Consider the following 15,105-nt stretch of genomic DNA (forward strand, 5'->3'; position numbering starts at 1 on the left):
TCATGGAAAAAGCTTGGTACAATGATAGGTGTCCTCGAAATTATTTATTTTTAAATAATGAAAGTTTTTTTTTAATTAGTTTTCTTTTTGGGTTTAATGTGTTTAAATGTGTGCAATTCAGTCAACCAACTTTAATGTAAGCCATCAAACTCCAGAAAAAAGTAACCAAAGGCATAACAAATGTTACCATGACATACTTGCCAAAAAAATCTAAATACTTTAATTTTGCACTGTTTTTTTTCTTTTGACCTGAGCTAAATCTAAACATGGAAGTTAATTATTGACCTACAGTAGGAGGTAGTAGTGTGACAAAACAAAATCAACTCCAGGTCCACATGGTAACCTTTACCCGAGGCTTTCAACTGTACTACATACAGTAGTCTTCCAACGTGGAAGAGAATCGTAAAAGTGCTTTGGATGAGATCTTGCATGTCAACAGATCCATCTCCATGGCAAACTGATCACACTGATGAATACAGTGTTGTATATTTGAAAGCTCTGGAAAAGATAGTAAGTAGACCTTGATTTGGGATTGTTTTGTTGCAGATACAATTTTGAAAAGTGGAACTAAAATTACCGTGGGAAGCCCAAATTAACTCTGAACAAAAACAAATGCAGAACTGCTGTGAAAATCTGACAAAATGCTGAAAGTGGCTTCAGATTGAGCAAATATGAACACTTTTCAAACAATTTGGTAAAATCTGACATAGAGCTGGCATATCCTGCATAGCAGTGGTGAATGAATGTGCCTGATCCAGTCATCTCTGCACGTTGTCTTCAGGAGTGTTAGCTTTTTAGAATTCTTTTAAAGACTTTCAAAATAAAACTGGCTGCCGGTTTTCACAATCTATTTTTTCATCAGACACATTTTTTACAGAGAAACACACAAAGTATAGACAACATAAGATAAACACCAGTTTGAGTTAAACACTGGAGTTGGTCAAAGTCTTTGGTCTTTGCCTGAGTTAGACCAAACACTTGGACAATGAGCTAAAGATAAGTTGTTGGACTCCTCAGCCATTTCCTCACAATTTCCCAAATTGCACAGAACCACATTATAAACTCCTAGTACTTAAAATGCATTAGCATGCCCATACCCAGGAGATGTAACACTATAGTGTTGGGAAATACTGTAAGAAACAGAATGTGCAGATGAAAAGGCCGGGAGCCCATCACTGTTCTTTGCATAATGTGTTTGTAGTTAGCATGCAGCGGTTGTTTCTCACCCCCATGTACTGTAGTTTAAACACCCTGTCACTTCAAACTAGCATGATCTGAAATTGTTTTGTGTGACTGCTGAGAATGCTAATGCCTTGGTCTTTGTATCCTGTGGCTCTTTTGGCTCAAATCAAACCCAGAGAGGCACAAGGAAGAGGCAAAGCAGCAGCTATGCCCACTTGAGAAAGGCCAGTAATCTAATCCTTCAACAAGTTCATTTGGGATCACAGAGTGGGTAATGCAAGCCTGACACTCCAAACACTATTCATTTTTCATCCCTAACTTTAGTCATTTAGGAGTCTGTATCAAAGAGATGAAGATTGTTGAGGTTAGAGACTACAAACTGCACAATCTTATGGCGTTTTTCCATTACATGCTGATTTTTAGAGTCGTATACTGATGGCTACTCTTGAATGCAGCTTTTTTGGCTGCAGAGATTTCCAGGAGATATGGATAGAGCTGTAACAATTCCAAATTTTGCGGTACAATTAAGTGTCTCAGAAATAATTGCGATTAACAATATACTGTATATGTCTCTTTCAGTCCAATTAAAAATATGTATTTACCTTTTCAAGCAAATTAAAGTTTTGAATGAGTTCTAGGATACTTTTTTGGTTATATCACTGTTATGTGACCCAGATAATGCATTAACAAAAATGCACAGCCTTTTGAACTAAACCACACCTCTTTATTATCATAAAAGAAAAGTGAAGGGTAGTGATGGTTATTTAATTAGCGGGTTTGTCAGGAAGATTTCGGGCATCTGCCGATCAGTCCGACCAATAATTAATTATATGATTACAATTTAGCATATCTAAACAAAATAACAATTACCATCAACAGTCATACCCCTTAGGACTTTAGCTAATGTTAGCATTAATTGCGGTTAAACAAAGAAATCGTGATTACGTAAAATAATTGACAATTAGACAATTATGTAATAATTGTTACAGGCCTAGATATGGATCCCATCTGTTCAAAGCCTTTGCTGCTGACCATGTGTGACCATAAGGGCAACTAGCTATATGCATTATGCTTAGAGATAAACCTTTTCATGATCATTAAACAACACTTGTGTGCTGGCATTTTATGTGTCACAACATAGTGCTTGTGTGTCCTCTTCATATAAAATCCATTCAGTAACAAATATCAGCTAACAAGTCAGTGACGTTATTGTTTTTTTAATAGAGGCGCAAAGCACAGCTGCTGGAGCTAATGAATAACTACAGTAGTTATATTTGTCATCCCCAGAAATCTAAAACTATTCAGCTATAAGCAAGATTAACTTTATCTTAGAATTCACTCATTTATTGTATAATAAAGATTCTCATGGTCAAGCAGCAGACAGAGACACACACATTAAGATGGTTGCATGCCTTATAATTTATTCGTTGACAATAAGGTTTTTTTGTTAATTTAGCAACTGGTCAAATATTCATGAGCAGCCATGCACAATTTGGGACACATATTCAGGAAACAACTTTAAAATATGAACATTAACATGACCGCATGCTCTTTTTTACAGCATGTTCACATATACAGCAGAACACATTATTGTTCTGTTTGCATCGGCTCCTGGCAAAAAAATCTGTCAGAGCAGCTTTATTGTTTTTACAGCTCTAAGGAAATGCAATGAATTTTATGCACTTGACTCTCACTGTTTATCAGCATCAGAACAATTTGCAGTTTTGCTCCAAAAAAACCATACTTGTGAATTTGGCACCAGAGTGTAATAAAGAAAGGAAACCTATAGGGCGTGTTGTTGTGTGTATTTGTCAGCTTGCAGTTATTTAAAAGCATCACGCAAACGCACGCTTGATCGTTATCACACAGCATTATCATTCAGCAGCCCATCTCCTTGTAGCTTGTAAATAAACCACTTAATTTTGGTATCCCTATTCCCTTCCCAATGATGAATAACTGGTTTCTAATTTCCAAATGTGTGGGTGTTTAATGAGGCCTAAGATATTTTATTCTCTTGCTATAACGCTGTCTACAAAATTGTGCGCTGCTGAGTGTAATCATGCAACGCTATCTGGCACAGACACACTCTGGCAGCAGCGAGGCAAAACCTGCAGCCCAGAACTGCTCCACTTAAGGGAAGCTGATGTGAGAGGAGCAGACAGGCGAGAGTGGAAGGCCCTCCAGTCATGCAAAATGCAAAAGAAATATGACTTTATTACAGCTCCCTAATGGACATAACAATCTGTTCAGCCACTTCCCTCTAAATCTCAAAGCATTTTTGGAGAGTGCTTTGGTCTCCAGGATAGGGATGGGTTTGAAAATCTGTCTGAATGAGTTTAAACACAAGTGAGTTTGAAATATGGCTTTGACCAGCTCTCATCTCTGACAGCTTCTATTTATTTATTTTTTGGCTTGTTCCTCATGTCAAAGTGGTAAATGTCCTGAGAGTAAAGAACAATACACATAAGATGTCTTTTATCACTGAAAGGGTTATTATAATACAAGATGTGCTGTTTATTTAAAGCTTTAGTGCGTAACTTTTTTTTATATTAATGAACGCCCCTTACGTTTAAGCCATTGCCAAATTAGTTGATACAAAGCTAATTAAGACTATCAGCTTCACAAAACACTATATTTCTGTATACTGTATTTCTCAGTATGGCTGTGTTCAGAACATGGTGTCATCCGGTGACTTTCCCGCGCAGAAGCTCGAGTGAAGATAATGACCTCTTCTGAAGAGTCCATCATGTTTTTTTATTTCTCCGTGTCCTCCTTGGCTACTAGCAACTGTTTAGAGGAGGGGTGGGGGCGTGATTATGGAAGGCTTGTGTCATGTGGATGCAACAACAGTGGTGTTGTCATTACTTAGAATTCCTTATGGGGGCGACGGAAACTATGCACTATAGCTTTAATATTAACTGTGTAACTGATTAGACATAATTTAAGAGTGAGACAAGAAGAGTGGTACGAGTCTTGTGTCTGAGCTTGTGTATGTATAGAGCCAGTAGGTGATTATCTTAGCTTAGCATATAGACTGGAAGCAGGGGGAAACAGCTAGCCTGACTCTCTCTCTATCTTAACAAAGGACTACCAGGAGTTACCCAGTTGTTTGTAACCCTGTTTCTGAAATCGCCATCCACATCTCAAGTCCTCGTAAAAACCATGAATTGTCCGTTTCACTGTTTGATTAAACAAACCTGATACTACGTGTTATGGTGTATTTAAGAATTTTAGGGAGGGTTAGGCTAGCTGTTTCCACCTGGCTCCAGTCTTTATGCTAAGCTAGGACAATCGCCTCCTGGCTCCAGCTCTGTACTTGACGTACCCACATGAAAGTGGTATCAATCTTCTCACACAACAAAAAAAGCACATTTTCCAAAATGTCATGCTATTCCTTTTTTAATACCGAGATACATTTGTGGATAGAAGGTGGTGGTTAATTTTATCATTCGTTCATCTCTATAGTGATGGGCAACACTGGCAAAGGTTCACTATTTGATGCCTGCTCATAAATCTTTAACAAGTACAATTTGCCGCTATCTATTTGTGGATTTAAAAGATGAATAAAATAAACACAAACTCTTCTGTTTTCTCTTTTGTAGGGTTGTGGAATTAAATGGTGAATAATGCATGGCTGGAAGCATCTTTCTCTCTGAGTTGCATCTCTTCTGGACAGCAGGGGATCTGAAGGCAAGTAAGCACAGATAAGTGTTGTTTGATTTCAGAACAAACCGATGCTATATAAGCCAACCACTCACCTGGTTTTTAACAGCACTGTAGACAAAATAACCCAAGAAATCACCTTTTGGCTCTGTACTTTCTAGCTGGAGGCAAGACTTTTAATGACCCTCTGTTGTTTTAGTAGAAATAATATACAAACATGTATAATAATACATGTGAAAGAGAAAAGCAAAACGTTGACAGACTACTGTAATACTGTGGATCATAGACAGTATGGATGGGATCACGCTGAATGTCAGAAAATTCTATTAAAAAACCCATGTAGCACTCATACAGTGGCTCTTGCAGTGAAATCCTAACCGTTAAAGGGGCGCTGCACTGTTTTTACACAGTATAGTTACTTGTTGCATTGAGTACTACTAAGGCTGTGAAAACGGTATGTCTTGTGTTGCTCTGGAGGAGCTTTGTTAAGATTGAGAAAATAACCCTGGTGATAACATAGTGATGTCATCAGGATCATCTCGGTTTAAGGCATGCTCACATTACAGTACATTTCAGGTAGCCGAATATTTGCTTTGTCTCCCATTCACTTCTATCAAAGTCCGAACGATGGACACAAAGATGCTATTACGTTGCATAATGGGAACTGTAGGATCAAATGTTGACCCAGTTTGGAGTTTGACCCACACTACAAACTAAAAGGCACTATATCTCAAATTCTGCTGCTTCTTCTGTCTCTCACAGGTCCCCTTGCTTTACCATCAGGCATGGGGTGTGGATGGAAGTGTAACACAAACTTACCCTATAATCTTTTTCTACTGAGTAGTTGATGTTTTATTTATTTTTTATCAGTTCTTGTTGTACAGTCTGTTGTATGTAAATGTAATGTATTTGAGTTTTGACTTTAAAGTCAGAATTTTGAGTTTAAAGTCAGAATTCTGACTTTTTTTTCTCCTCAGAATTCTGACTTTAAACTCAGAGCTCAAATAAAAAAATTTCACGTGGCCCTAATCCTCTTCGTATAGAACATACATGAAATTCAGTGTTTTTTGACATACATTAGACATACATTAGACATTTGTTGACAGTCTGAAGTGGCCGTGAACTGTGGCCTTTTGTTGCACATCAGTCATCTCAGCTGATGAGTTGTGTCGACGACAACCATGTTAACAGTGGCTTGGATAGCAGATGACAGATTCTATGAGAGTCTTTTGAGTGCCAGATCATGAGAGTTCAACCCCAGGGTGCTGTCATGCTGGATCCATTTGTCCACTGAGATGTACTGTGTGGAGGATCGTCAAGCCTTCATCACCAGTCTGACCAGATATTGTGGTCATTTATTGTATTTATTTTCTTTACTTATTGGCATTTTCATAATGAAGATGGTTGTTTTCTGCACAAGGCATGGTAGCTAAGTGTCCATCATGCAGTAATTAACACAACAGTTAGTTGTGTTGCACCATCTGTATCTGCATATCACCCAGAGCCACTGGATTTGTTTCAGATGAGTGGTTCAAACAGAAATAGCTGGACTGTTAAAAATTGCTTTTCACTTGGGAATTCAACAAGGGCCAAAGAGCTGGTGAACGGGTCACAGCTCTGGCAACGAGAGCAGCATCACTGTTTAGCTCTGAATGCCCTCAATGCCCAAACTTGTATTTCTACTTTGCACAACGCACCTCACAAAATGAGCCAGCGTTTACATTGACTACATTTAATATGATAATTTTTATTAAACATATCAAAACAGATGTAATAAGCAATACATGGCAAAACCACCTCATTGAAAATCCTGTTAAATATGCACTTATGCTGCAGCTAATGGCGTGACGGCTCATAGTTGCCAGTTGTCATAGTAAAGCAACACGCTTTCTGGCTTGTGAGTTTTTCAGGTGAAGAGAAAGCATTATTCCTATGAGAGGTTATTTAAACAAAGTTTGGGATCCACTGTATGTAAGCGTATGTCATCACCAGTTAAATAATATGGAGGTAGATGGCTTTTTTCAGTCAATGGAGGACTTCAATTTGATACACTCAATGTGAGAATCGGTCCCCTACACAGTCTTCTAATGTGGGAATTTGTTGCAATAGAAACTGGCAACCTTTACTCTTACACTTTTTAGCATTTTGTTTGTGTTTTGTTGATATGTGTGTGTTTTGTTATCTATACCTAAGTTATTGACTTGTTTCCTTACTAAAACAGTTACACTATAACTTTAAGGATGTGTGTTTGGAGGTGAGATTGTTAGGCTATTACACTCGGTTGTGTTTTTTTTGTATGTGGCTTCAGTAACTTCCAAGATGTCTGCAAAGTGTTTGTCCAGTTTGTGTATCATACGTATGACTACAGTATGTGGCTACAGGACAAACAATTAGTTGATATTGACCACTGTAGGAATAGATTACGTTGTTGTGCTATTGAGTGTAAAGGTTGTTTCTCAGCAGCTGTGTTTTAATGGTACTCTGAAGCCATATGTAATGGTTTAACTGTTGTGATGACACAGCCTGTTTAAGAGCCACAGGTGCATCTACCTGGCAGGCTGCCACTCAGGCTATCAGCCCACAATCCAATGATCCCTATTTGGGAAGTAGTTGTCCTTCTCACTGCATCAATCACAGCTCGACTTGTATTCCACTCAGCCGCTGATTGCTCAGTGATACGTGTGTTTACCAATGATAAATTCCCATGACTGGGCTGTTGCACTTGTGATTTCGGGCTGTCACACTGGATGAGCGGAGCGATGCGCAGCTGCTCAGCCCTCTGGGACAGTTGAGATGGGAGCACACGCCGTCCATTCAGAAGGAAGCTAAATGGTTACAGCTCAGATTGATGACATTTTGTGGTAAGAGATGTGGGTCATCTTACCGTCCTGTCGCCAATTGCCTGGAAGAGGAGGGTAAATCAGCAGGAAATACACCAGCTGTCAATTAACTATCGCTTTCACACTACAATCTGATATTGAGTCAGCACTTTGTATACAACAGTTGAGGTGTTTTCTGCAAACTGAAGCACAAGTTTTCTTCTTTTATCGCCTTTTGCTAACTCAACATATCTGATAAGTGGACGTCATGGATGCAAACTAGATAAAGAAATGCAGTATATTGAATGGAGGCTTAGTAAAATACACTGCAAAATAGTTTCTCGCTCATTGTGTTTCTCCATTATAAATTACTTTGTGCTCAACGAGGCCATGAGCTGCAGTCGAATGCACTAGTGTAAAACAGCTGGGGGGGTCAGGACCCCACCAAGCAGTAACAAGATAAACCTGAGGGCTAATGAGATGAATGGGTCCCAAAAGAAGAATAAACACATTTCTGTACTTGTGTTTTCCTTTTAAACATTGTATGGTTATGAAAAAAATGATTTGAGTTCTGACTTTAAAGTCAGAATTTTGAGTTTAAAGTCAGAATTCTGACTCAAATAATTTTTTTCACATGTGGCCCTAATCCTCTTCAGTATGTTTAAAAGAACATACAGTTCTTGTGTTTTCCTTTTAAACTTTGTGAGATTTTACCTTTTCTGGCTCAACTGAAACAATCAGAAGTTTTGAGGGAAAAATCACTCTGCTTCATTTTAAGCGGTTCAAGCCAAAAGGTTTTAGGAACCATTGATCAGCCCTGCAAAGGTTTGGGTTTCTGTATCACTCGCTTATAAACAAACGCAATGTTGCAATATCTTCTGGCTGCTGAACAGTGAGCAAGAAATGTTTTGGAATCTTAGCGTCTATTTTGATATAATGGATTTGAATGACATTTCATCTGTTTAAGTTGCATATTTTGATATTTAAGATGCACCACACATCACTGTTGTGTTTCAACTTGTAGTGTCACAGACAAGTAGAACAAGAAAGTCTGGCTGTTTCCAAGGTTAAAAAAAAACATAACAGTCAGCATGCTATGAAACATTAAACACGAGACACAAGCAGCATTTTATAAAGCACAATTAAAGAGCAAGATTGTCATTTTCATACTTCAAGATGTACACCATCCTGGTCTTGAGCAGAAAAAGGTATTATTGAATGACTAATAACGTGCTATTGATCAGAGTGAGAGTCCCTCAGGACTGCTATGAAACTGATATGTCTGCATTCACACACAAAACGTGCACATGTACAATCGTCCATACAGACACATTTATTCTAGTGCAGCCATACGCAGACTCTGTGCCTCCCTTTTAGTCACAGTAGCTTCTTCCCAATTCAGTCGATAGGCGTCCATTAAGAGGGGGTAGGCTGTCAAAGCAACCTGTGACCTCCTCTCGCCCCCTTGGAGCCCACTGGCCTGTGATGTCTGTATCAATATGAATTTCAGCCCTTTGCGCCCATCAGCCGCAATTCCCAGTGTCCATTAGTCTCAAGTATCTGTTTCCTCTAACTTGTACCATTGATTTCGGTGTGTCTTTTGTACCAGAGCATGTACACTGGTCTTAAAGACGGGGAAAGCTTGTTAGGCCGGGTGGATTCAGTCAACTGGGGCGTCGAGGTTCCTCGATATTCAACTTATTACATTGATTTCATAACTTCTGTCACTTTGAATGGCACTGCCATTCTTATTACTGCTCATAATTACATTGCCGCTGCATGAAGCGGCAGACATCTGACCTAGGATCAGATGACGTGTAGTTTAAAGTTGGCCAGACCGGTGCCCTCGAAGGTCAGGGCTTTTCATCTCCGAGGCCACAATGAAATGACCCGTTGTTGCCATACACAGAGGGACATGGCAGCCAACACAGAGCACAATATGGTCTTCTATCCCTGGAGACATCTGTTACTGAAAAGTGTCACGCAGGTGTGATATTAGTCATGTCAGACTTCACCTTCTTGCACAGGAAAGACTGAGGTGACCTACATAAGGCGTGGTAAGATGAAATTAAATGATTCCCAGAAGGGAGATTATTATCATAATATAATAATTAAAGACTGATTGCTCAGAAAAAAAGCTGACTATTTTCCTGGCTATCTTGACTATTTGCAATTTCCACCAAAATGGAAAGTTACACAATAGTAAGAAGTCATAGCCCCGGCTCGCTTTGATATAAAAAGGGAGTAACATTTATTAGAGAAAATAGCCTGGTTTACTAATCACTGTAATGACTATGGTTGGGCATCGTTTTGATTTTAACAATTCTGATTCTTCCTTTCGATTCTCCGGTTCTTCTCGATTCCGATTCTTCGATGGGTGGAGTTGAAACTGGTTGAGTGCTTATTTCACAGATGAGATGAACATTTTATTTTGAATCAATGGTGGTTTACAGTTTTACCAGGCTTTTTCAATGTAAATGTAAAAGAAAAGCCACACTAGAGCGCCACTTACTGTGCTCCATGGCTGCAAAACAACAAGCCTGAAAATACGGTGGCTGCTACGGAAACCAAAACTTGTGCATGTTAAACTTGGAACCTATGATCAGATTCAAAACCAAATTTTCCAAACTATTCCAATATTAAAAAATAAAAAAAAGATTCCATTGGAATTCCAAGTTGGAACCGGTTCTCGATGCCCAATCCTAGTAATGACAGATGTTCACAAACAATAACCCTTAATTAGTGCATGAAATGCATAAATAGCATCCCCGTGGTGCCTTGGTCCTCACGCTTCTTCAGCCCCACTGTACATCTCCAAAGTGTGAAGAGCATATGCTGACATTTGGCCGCTCCTCACTGCTGTGGCATATTTGCCACTAGGGGGCATTCAGGGATGAGACGAGATACCCCTTGACACAGTTGACTGTTTCCTGAGAGAGGGAAGGTGGATGACCTTTGGCTTTATTTATGTCGTCGCCACTCACGCAGGACCTTTTCATCAGATACGGTCATTGTAATCCCTCAGCCCCCATTCAATTTACAGAGGCACTCTGTCACTGCAGACCACTAAAGTCGACGAAATGAATGGATCAATAAGCCCTCTGAAAGCCTGGCGGGAGGGTCCAGATCCCCCTGGTCGCTATCAAGTTACGAGTCATAATGAATGGGGTGTTGTTTATGTTGTAAAGTGCAGCGTCACCGAGTCCTTTGAACAAACCACTCTCTTAGCCGGAGCTTAGTACACCACTGCTGATATGGAGTTTAATTCCTATCTTTTTTCAAGAGCGCATTCTTTCAATTTGAGAGCATTTTTCATTGATTTTACTTTCAGATTTTGTAATAATTTCCCTCAAAACCTTGCTCTCACACTCAAATAGCCACTGCTCGCGCTTGGATTTACTCTGCTTGTGCTCAAACCTTCTACTTTCTACTCAGATATGTGGTTGCTTGGACAGATTTCCTGCTCTCAGCTTTGGCCCTTTTCCTCGCACTCAGGCTGCTTCTGCGGGCAATTGTCCAGCTTGTATTTCCATAATGTTGTCAGACACTTAGAATATTAATCTGAGCCTGTCAGTGGCAAAACGAGCACTTTTGTAAAGGTAAATACAAGCTGGACAATTGCCCTGTTAACTTAAATTGTAGCTTGTTTCGCCGCAGCCGACTGCAGCATTCTTGCTTTATACTGGACCATTGTCAAAGATTGTTGTTCCCATCAGTCACTTAGACACAAAAACATAGGAAAATAGGGTCCAGGTTGAAAAAAATGGTAGTTACCCTTTAATAATAGCTTATGATTGACCTACAGTATATATCATTAGATACCTTTGATACCCAAAGAAATATAACTATATATAATATAAATAGTTGTCCTAGTGTCTCCCTATTTAAGTTCTGTTAACATGAACCTCTAGTAACAATAGAAATAGTAGAAACGACAGCAGAACAACAAATCCTTCTGGGTGTTGTCTAATGTGTCATGTTTCCCATCTTTACCAATTAATTCACTCTGTTTTGTGTTTGTGGGAAAGCACAGCTTTTGGTTTGGAGCAAGTTGTTCTTTGTTCTGCTTTTATTGCTCATTGTTTGCTTATTCCAGCAGAATTGTCGTAAGGCAATTTAAATTAAATGTTGCTGTCGGATCATGTCACAACATTGAACATTTGTTGCATGTTGTTCATTCTAGTTTTCGTGGGCCAGCAGTAGTCCGGAGATTAGGGAGATGATTTGGTGACCTGAAGGTTGCTTGGCCATGATGCAAGGTGTTTCTTCTCAAATGTGACTTTAGGTTGTTTCCTGGACAGTTTTTCCTGGAGTCCTTAACCTTAAAATATTTCAGTTATTACTAGGGGTGTCACGATTCTCCAAATCTTCGATTCAATTTTCGATTCTACGGTCACGATTTGATTCTCGATTTTTTTTTTTAAAGCACAGGTTGCTATGCCATTATTCAAATAATATTTGAATATTTAATGCTCAAATGCAGCCTGTTATTAATATGTACTACACTACTCACGCTTATGCATCGTCAATGCCACTATAAGCATGTGGTTGTTGTTACACGTTCTGTCCATTAGAGGGACTTCCAACATTAGCCTGGCCTTGAAGGGGACCTAAGTCACAGCGCATTACATTTCTGGCACGCTCTCTGTTTACATTCATTTTCCACCATGAGCACACAGCAACCAACACAAATCAATAGAGAACTCTGTAATGAAAAATTATCTAACAAGTGTATTGAAGCAGCTCTGTTGTAAAGGCTAACGGTGCTCGGTTAGCACAATGACATCATGTTAGAAAGCACAGCCGAAACGATTTGTCAAAAAATAAAGTAACAATAGTGTTAGCCACCATGCTGACGGCATTGATAACTAAGCCAAACGGTGCGGTCACTACTATTTTAGTGATTTATAAGCAAACCTGTTTCTTGCAGATTGTCACGTTACTGAGAATACAGCTGCCAGAATACATCCTTAGTCGTGCTGCCAGTGGAAGAATATGATGCAAGCACATAGCAGAGCTTGCAAACTGTGGCTTTTTTGTCGACAACGCGAATGTTGTCTACATAACTCACTGGAAATCCAAAATATTGCCACACCAGCGACTTCAGTGAAAGAGGAGGGGGTTCAAGTTCTGTCGATGTGTCTCCTGCATCTGCAGTTGCCATGCTATCTTCTGACTGGCTATAGCTAACTTAGAGGAGTTTGACTCGCAGCACTTCAACATGTGTGTTTTTTTTCCGCTTGGCAAGCCGACCGGACGTGACATGGGGGCGTGGCAGCATCGACGATTCCATTTTTTTAATTCAAAGTTTGAGATTGTGACTTAATTTCGAATAAAAAAAATAATAATTTGAAATCGTGACACCCTTAGTTATTACCTATGTGACACCTCTGATGTGAAAATACTGAAGGACGCAATCTTTTTGGCAGTCCTTTATCTTGTCCACAAAACTAACAGGAAGGGAACTGGAGCTACTATGGACCTTTTCCACAGCAGACATTTTGACTTGTCATAGTAGGAAAAGCAAGTAAGTGGAATGCAACCATCATTAATGGCTTTGAATACACCTGTGCTTTTCCTACTATGACATGTCAACATGTCTGCCGTGAAAAAGGTCTATAGAGGAGGGCATTAGGAATTGCTTTGCAGACTTAGATAATTCCGTTCAGTAAACATAATCATATTCACTGACTATGCAGCTCATTTAGTGTTGTTGCTTTTTTATGTGTTGAAGTTTAGTGTGCTGCTTCTGAACGTCTTCACTTCAGTCTTGGATTCCATGTGATTTGAGCCAGTTTGAGCTGTTTTACACTCTGTTTGAGAATTTGTTGTCGAAGATTTGTTCGCTCATACACCTCTACTGTACAGGGTCTATCCATTTAAATATGGTCTTTCTCATAGGCTACTGACAAACTGTTTGTTGAAATTGTCTTCTGTATATCTGGCAGCTTTTAATACTCACTGTCTCACTGTTTACTATCTTTGCCAAATTTAGCCTAAAAAAAACAGCTGTAGTATTTTACAGCAGTTACAGCTCACTTCTGATAAATCATGTTAAAAAAAATTCAGTTCAGTCTTCCAAGTTAGTTGCTGCTCCAATACCAGCCTACCCCAAGGCAGCTCTAACAGTAATTGGTAGTAATTATAAATCCCATCTCGAGAATGCACAAAGAAAGCTCACGGCAAAACGGGCCTGTTCTTGGGCGTAGAGCACCAAGATACGTTTAATGGCTCCTTACACAACTCCTCAGACGTTTGGGTCTAGTTACGAACAAGGCCAGTGGTCAATTGATATGGAAATCTCAATCTAAAATTGTCACTCTATGTTAAGGAGATGAAATCAGATATGACGACATGTCAACCCCTTTGAGACAAAGACAAGATGATGATCCTTTTAGCTAACATACACATGACCCAAGTGTAGTGCACACAATACGTAGCAGTACTAATATGACTGCAGTATCTACATTGGTCTCCACTCGCTCTCTCTGTATTTTGGACGTGATCTACAATGACTTCACAGGGACGTGTAAACACAGTGCTGATGGTAAAACGAAGCCGTAGCCATCAGGTCACATCTCCATATTTGCATGCTAATGGCACGAGAGAAACTCCCACCACAATCATTCAGTGGGACCACATCATTACTTACAATTCCGGGATCAATGATTTCAAACAATCACGCTCAGCAGTCATACGTTTAACACAGAATGGAAACCATGTGCCGTGAGGTTTACTGATGGTCAAACTGGAGGAACGTGCTGACAGCTCTGCGTGGCCTTGAGCTGCACATCAGCTCGGAATACCTCTGCCAAACTCGCAGCTCTATTTCTTTGTAGAAAACCAGTCTTTGTTGCCACTGTTGGCAGTAAGTCAATGGCATGTTTTAAGCTACCACACAATGCTCGCCAGTCATCGATAGCCCTAAATGAGTGCATATGGTGTCTTGGCTTTGGGCGTCTTTTTGATCAGGTTCAGATTTTAATGGATTTTTCTTCGCCTCTGACAGACGAGGCTGTGGGGTGGGGGGGGGGGCCGGGGGTTGCGGCCCGGCCTGGAGCAGACTGCAGGCAGCCGGTGGGGTCACTTGAACCTTGTGGTTGCATTGCAGAGTGCTGAGACACAAAGAGCTAACGCTGCGCTCACAAGTGTCCGACAGCAAGAGAGTCAGGAAGTCTGGCGACTGTAAACCCCACCCGACACCCACCACCCCCCCCCCACCCACCTACCCACCATCTCAGACACACTCCAAGACACGCCAAGCAGGCACTTCTGCACACAAACCTGCACTACTACACTTGTGAGGACATTTGTATTGACTTACATTCATCCTCTGCAGACTAATTTTACCATAACTGTTCAATGAAAAACCCCGACCTTTAACCTATAACTTAATCTACAGTAGCCATAATTATAACCTTAAAGGCACAATCTGTGATCC

Source organism: Sander vitreus, chromosome 19 (genome assembly GCF_031162955.1).
Source record: "Sander vitreus isolate 19-12246 chromosome 19, sanVit1, whole genome shotgun sequence".
NCBI classification, from domain to species: Eukaryota; Metazoa; Chordata; class Actinopteri; order Perciformes; family Percidae; genus Sander; species Sander vitreus.